Below are 6,640 nucleotides of genomic sequence, written 5' to 3' on the forward strand. Positions count from 1 at the left end.
CATCCTAGCAAAAGACAGGGGATGCAGCAGTCTCCCCCTCTCCCATCTTCAGGCAACCTCTGAATGGGGCATGAGCTGTCTCCAAGGGGGAAATGAGCTGCTGGCATGAGCCCAGGTGAGCTGCTCCCTGGTCCCACTGGCCAGGGCAGGCCCTCCATTTGCTCTCTCTAGGCTGAGAGAGAAGCTGAACTAGGCTGATCTTAGTTCAATCTTTGTGTCCCTCCATCACTGCCGGAGCAAGGCTGTGGCAGCACCACCCCCTGCTCATCCCAGCCAGGCTTTCCTTTGATGTCTCATGCTTCAGCTGTCCTTCAGTGTGTACTTCCTCTGAGCCCCCAAAAGGAACGGTGAAATCAAACCTGAAAATCCACCCAGCTCTTCTGTGACTGCCCAGCATCTATGGTCTTCACTCTGTGTGCAGAGAGGAAGGAGAAGGCAGGCCAGGCTCTTCCCAATATTTCACGGAGAATCAGGGACAGGAGGGAGCATCCTCTGAGCACAGCAGGAAACTGAGGGCCACACTGGCTTTGGTGGTGAAAATACAGCTGAAGAAAAAAAGGGCAGGAGCTGAGGGAGTGCAAAATGTCCCTAAGTCATTGCCAAGCAGGCTGGATCCTGGCACGTACAGCATCTCTCTGCATTTCTACTTTGCTCCACTGCCACTTGTGTTTGCCACGGGAGATGCTCCTGGCTTTGTCATCTGCAAGCGGCAGGAGCCAGTGATGGTGGCGGCAGGTCCTGCAGGAGCCCAGCATCACCATTACCATCCTGGAGAGGAAGGATGAGCCATCCCAAACTCCCATTATCCCCCTCCACACTTTGGCATGAGCCGAGTTTGCTGATCCTTCTGCTCGGAGCTAATGAAGGATGGAATTTCCTCAAGGGAAACAAAATGGTCTCAGCCCGAAAAGACTTTTCTCTTCTATATTTTTTAGGTAGGAGCAGTGGCTGGAATTTTCCTCTTGGCTATGCTGACACAACCCTTTCTCCTCCAGTGTGGGAGGGGAATTTGGCTCACTGATATTATATGCCAAGTTTAGATCAGGATAATGATATACTGTGCAGGTTTCTATAGATTCTCAGGTCACTTTGGAAACATGAATTAATCTTGACAACGCAGCTGCAAAAAGATGCAGGTTTTATTGTTCCTGATTTAACGAGAGGGAAACTGAGACCCGGGGAGTAAATGCTTCTCACAAGGTTGCAGAGAAAACAAGCGATGGAGGCTGGGAGCGAACCCAGAGTCCCGAAAGCCTTTCCGTTTCTCTCAGCGCTGCAGAGCGCTCCTTCCCACACAAACCCATTCTGGAGCATCATTTTACACCAGCCCAAAACGTAACTCTTTTTTATATTTAGCTCCCAGGTTCTGTAAAGGGACCTTATATAACAGACCTCAAGTGTGGCATTTTATAATTTACCAGCTCAACTTGTGCTGCTTCCAGAAACCCGCCTGTGCAGTGTATTCCCTGGCTCAGCGCAGAGCCCTCTCCCATCTCCTTCTGAGCTGGCAAAATATCCCACCGGGCACTCATCTGTGGTTTTAAGACCCCGTGGTGTGCCATCCCCTGGGCCCCAGGCCGCCATGCTGTCTCGTAAGCAATTAGTGCTGTCGTCAGCTCCATTTTCAGTGTTGAATTTTTTGCTCCTGCAAGAGGAGGAAAGGAGAAAGCTGGATGCACCGCTCAAGGGCCGGCGCAGCCCTCACCAGTGGGAAAACCTCTTTTTGGCTGCAAAATGGTCCAACAGGCTCTGAAAGGGCACCTCTGCCCAGCTGGGCTCTGCAGGGAGTCTCACCCATCCCTCTGGCAAAAGCTGGTACCCCGAAAGCTGGGGGTGAGTGAGGTGATGCAGCCGACAGCCACCACCATCCAGGGATGGCCCCGCTGCCATATGGTCCCTGTATCCCTGCTACTCCCACCCCTGGGCACGCCAGGAGGGCTGCAGACTGCCATGCATCAGAAATGGGGGCTTTACGCCCTGGGATACACCTCCAGGGAGAAAAAACCCAACCCTAAAGCTCCAGTGGCTGCACAGCATCTTTGATGCTCAGTGCTCCCGACAGCCTGTCTGGTCCTCTCCGGATCTGCCGCCCCAGCCCAACGCGAGAGCCCGACGCTTTGGGAAGGCCCCTTGTTGCCGCACACACTCGTCCCCACACGTGTCCTCGTTCTCTGACTGATGGCGTGTTAAGCACGGACTCACCGGAGCGGGAAGAGCACGTTGCCCAACAGTGAGAGCTCAGCCTGCTCCCCCCGCCTGCAGCAAAACTGGTGCTGCTGGGCTTGGGAGAGAGATTTTCCAGCACCTCCCCTGCTCCGGCAGTGAGCATTGTCACCAGACACAGCTGGTCCTGCTGGGGGACACCAGTCTGGCCCAGCACAGACCAGAGCAGGAAAGTACCAGACCACAACCGCATTGCTCCCTTCTGGCTCCGCGGCACAAGCCCGGCGTGCCAGCAGACACCTGCCCCATCCCTGTGTTGAAGCTTCTCAGTGCTCTGAATCATACAATCATAGAATGGTTAGAGTTGGAAGGGAGACCTTAAAGATCATCGAGTTCCAATCCCCCTGCCATGGGCAGGGACACCTCCACTAGAGCAGGTTGCTCCAAGCCCTGTCCAGCCTGGCCTTAAACACTTCCAGGGATGGGGCAGCCACAACTTCCCTGGGCAACCTCTTCCAGTGCTTCACCACCCTCACAGGAAAGAATTTCCTCCTAATATCTAATCTAAATCTCCCCTCTTCCAGTTTAAAACCATTACCCCTTGTCCTGTCACTACATTCCTGACAAAGAGTCCCTCTCCGGCTCTCCTGGAGGCTCCCTTCAGATATTGGAAGGCTACTATGAGGTCTCCCCGGAGCCCTCTCTTCTCCAGGCTGAACAACCCCAGCTCTCTCAGCCTGTCTTCATAGGAGAGGTGCTGACTGATGAAGAGTTTGGAAATCCGGGGTGTAAGGGCGAGGAGGGAAACACCAGGGTACCAGCTTTCAGGATCCAGCCCTGACGGGTGCCGGCGTCCAGCTGGGGAGGCTGCGGAGATGCGCTGGGGCTTAAGTACCGTTCCAGAGCTGACACCTCCGAGGTGAGCTGACGCTGGCAGGACAAACCCGAACGACAGCGTTTCTGGCTTGAATCCTTGCCTGCAGGCAGAAGCGAGAAGCCACATTAAGGAATATTTGCTGAAGCTTCGGTAGAGGAGGGCACCCTGGCTCCCCACCCAGCGCTGCAGCCCCCCAGTGCCATGAGCCTGCTGCTTCTGGAGACTGGGACTTGCCAGCAGGAGCCCAGGGTGGACAGACGGATGGACAGACAGCCCTCCTGCGCTCATCCCCAGGCCAGGACAAGAGGGCTGATCCCTCACCTTTTTTGGCTGAGCCGAGCAATAACGTGGAATGGCCTTAAATTCTGCCATGTGCCTTTTCCAATACAGTATTTCTTTAATAATATATATAAACTGGAGCACCCTGGAAGTTTTGTGATAAGCTTGGGTTCCCGGTGCTGATGAGCAGGGAGAGCTCATCCTCCTCCTCGCTTCCTGCTCCCCGCAAGAGCCAAGCACTTAACTCCCCGATTATTGTAACCTTCAACATCTGCAATAAACAACAGAAAGGACTTGGCGTGTGACTCAGATTGAGATGAGGAAATGACCAGAAACTTCAAATCCTGAGCTGAAAATACTGTTTTGCTAAAAATACAAGTCCAGCGTGTTTCAGTCCGTGAGACCGTCTCCACCCTGGGAGGTGAGTTTCAGTCACATCACTGAATATCATCATCAAACAAGGGAAACACAAGAGCATTAATTAATCAAGCAGTTGACGGCACAGCGTTTAAAGGCCGTGCATGGGAGAACCTGGGAGCAGCGAGTGGAGGATTTAAAGCATCGCTTCGTGCTCCCAGGGGAGCCAGGGACACCCCACAGCCCGGAAGGCATTTTCAGAGCAGGACCAGTAAAAGCACGGGGATGTGCAGTCGCCCAGCATGGGCACATATGACAATTTCCATATTAATCAAATCACAATATAGAACACCAAACAGAAATGAGCTCGTCAGCGTGGCCAGGCTCCCAGCACACAGGGATTGAGCGTGTTCTTGTCATCCTGGCTGCTTGCACCCCTGGGATTTCCAGTCCCTCCTTGGTTATAAGCCCCAGGGAATTCAGCAGTGGGTACCCGCAGTTTCACCAAGTGACTCACACCTCTTCGCCTTTGGATTTCGTTTCCTCCCCGCTCCCTGCTTTCTCATGCAAATGCTACACTGGGCCGAGGTTCTGCGGCTCCTGGGAACGTTTCTGGCATCTCTGGCTGCTGCGGGAAGGAGCGAGTCTGGATGAGACAGGGCAGGTTGCTTCGCCAGCTGGGGCTGGGAAGAGACTGTAATGTGCACCCTTAATAAGTAAATGCGTATTAAAATAGGTGCGACCTTGAAATAAAAAAATAACTTAATAAATTAATTAAGACGCATCTGCGGCTGAGCAGTGTAACACCAGCACAAAGAGCTGCTGGCTTGTACCTCCTCCTCCTCCGCAGAGGGCAGCGGGGAACGAAGCACTTGGCCATGGCGCAGGGGACACCAGGCAGCACGGATCACCAGGGAGGAGGACACCCAGGTCTGGAAAAGGTCATTTGAGCAACCAAAATTTAAAACCATGAAGGAAAAAAGAAAACAGAGGCAATGGTGGCCGCTTGCCTTGTTTTAACCTGTTGCCCGTGCTTACACTGCTGTTAGAGAGAGAAACAGTATTATCCAGGGCTGAAAGAGCGGTGAGGACAAAGCAAATAAAGGCTGGGAGAAGCAGCACGTGCTCTACCGTGACGGTCCCCATGGGTCCTCTCCGGAGGTCACGGCTGTGAAGGCATCTCACTGGCAGGGCAGGCTTCACAGCAGCCAAGACAATCATCTCCTGGTGTCTCTGAGCCACCCCAAAGCTCCTGCACAGACCCCAACAGTGAGCAGGTCTCAGGGATCAGCGCAGAGCTCGGTCTCCTCCCCAGCCTTGTCCTCGGCAGCTGCTCCTGTGTCACCGGCCCCAGCACGTGCCGCAGCTTTCCTTCCTGGGCTGGGGAAGGGCAGCGACCCGGCCGCTGCTTACGCCTCCTGTGTGCCAAATCACAGCTATAAAAGGGAGAAAAGTTCAGCTGAAAAATACAGCTCACCTTTTTATAGAAGAATACGGGATCTGTTACATTCCAGCTGAAACCCTTCCAAAAAGCCAGGTGGGACTTTTTCTATATATATCTAAATAAAACCATTTCTTTCAACACAAAAAAGAAAACTCTGGCAACTATCCCATGCCGAGAAAGACATTTAATTGAAGCCGCACAAAAGGCAGTCGGTCTCACCAGTGACTGCACTTCTATCGCCTCCAGAAAGCTTGACGCATGGATTCAAAATCAAGGATGAATGTCAGCTGTCAGGTCCCTAAGGCTCTCCAGTGACCTACATGCTACCAAGAAAAAAAAATACCCAACACTTGTTGGGAGCAGTGGCAAAGGTAGGACAGCATTGCAGAGTGGGAGTCACCGAGCCAGGAGCTGGGGTGAAGCAACCCCCATGAAGACACTGCCCAGAGCAAACCCCCTCTCCTGGGGAGCTTGTGGTGTAAATCCATCGGTGCATGGAGTTACCCAGAAGCAGCTCTTGCTGGTCCCTTCCTCACCCCGTGTTAGAAAAGTTAAATTCCCAGCAAGATTAGCACGGACAGAATTCTTTGCAGAGAAGTCAAACGGTATTGGAAAAGGAGTGAAAGTCAAGCCCAAGGGCTGGAGGCCACCAAGGCTTTTGCCATCAGTGGAGGGTGCAGAGAAGCAGGCTGTGAGGGTGCATGGGGCTTCTCTGAGCCCCAGTGGGGTTTCTGCATCTCTGGAGATATTCCTGCTTTTTCTCTGGACACTTGTGGTTTAGGCCGAACTACCTGGGAAGAGGCAGTTGTGGTGGGAAGAGCGTCCCATGGAGGTACAGAGGAGAAGCTGTGATGGTTCAAGATACATTCATTGGATAAAACCTACAGGTGGGCATAAACTTTCACAAACTACTTTCCTTCTAAAATACTCCATGTGCTGAATCAATGAGTGTCAGCAGGTGCAGTGAGAAGGTTCAGTGTGACCCTCACTGGGTCTGTAGAGCCTCACATGGGGCATCTCTTCCCCACTCCAGCTTTGATGTGATGGCTACTGTCACAGGGCACATCCTGGCTGATCTGGGGTGTCTCCCAGCTGCTGGCCATGAGTCCTGCCTGACACATCTGGATGGAAACGCAACGCCCATCCCTCTGCCACAGCTGGATCCAACACGACAGCACTGAGTGCTTGAGCTGAAAGGACCAGTACAGTCCTCTCTGCTTTACAACACCCCTTCCCTTTTGGTACGTGCCATGATTGTCCAAGGCCACACACAATCAGGTATCACTTTCTGCCCATAGTTTACCTTTGCAGCCCTCTCCCTTCCCCACAAAGCACATTAATTTCTGCACCCCCCCCTTTACAATAAACCCAAACCCACCAAACTCGGTGGTGAGCATCCCCTGGAAGGGAATGGGAGGGCAGGATGGGAATTCAGTAACAAGACGTAAGGATGCATTTGAACCCTAAATGCTTCCTTGAATAATCAAAGCTGTTCTGGCTGCAGGGTGAATGTTTCCTCT

The sequence above is a fragment of the Numenius arquata genome, chromosome 16, assembly GCF_964106895.1.
Source record: "Numenius arquata chromosome 16, bNumArq3.hap1.1, whole genome shotgun sequence".
In the NCBI taxonomy this organism is placed as follows: Eukaryota; Metazoa; Chordata; class Aves; order Charadriiformes; family Scolopacidae; genus Numenius; species Numenius arquata.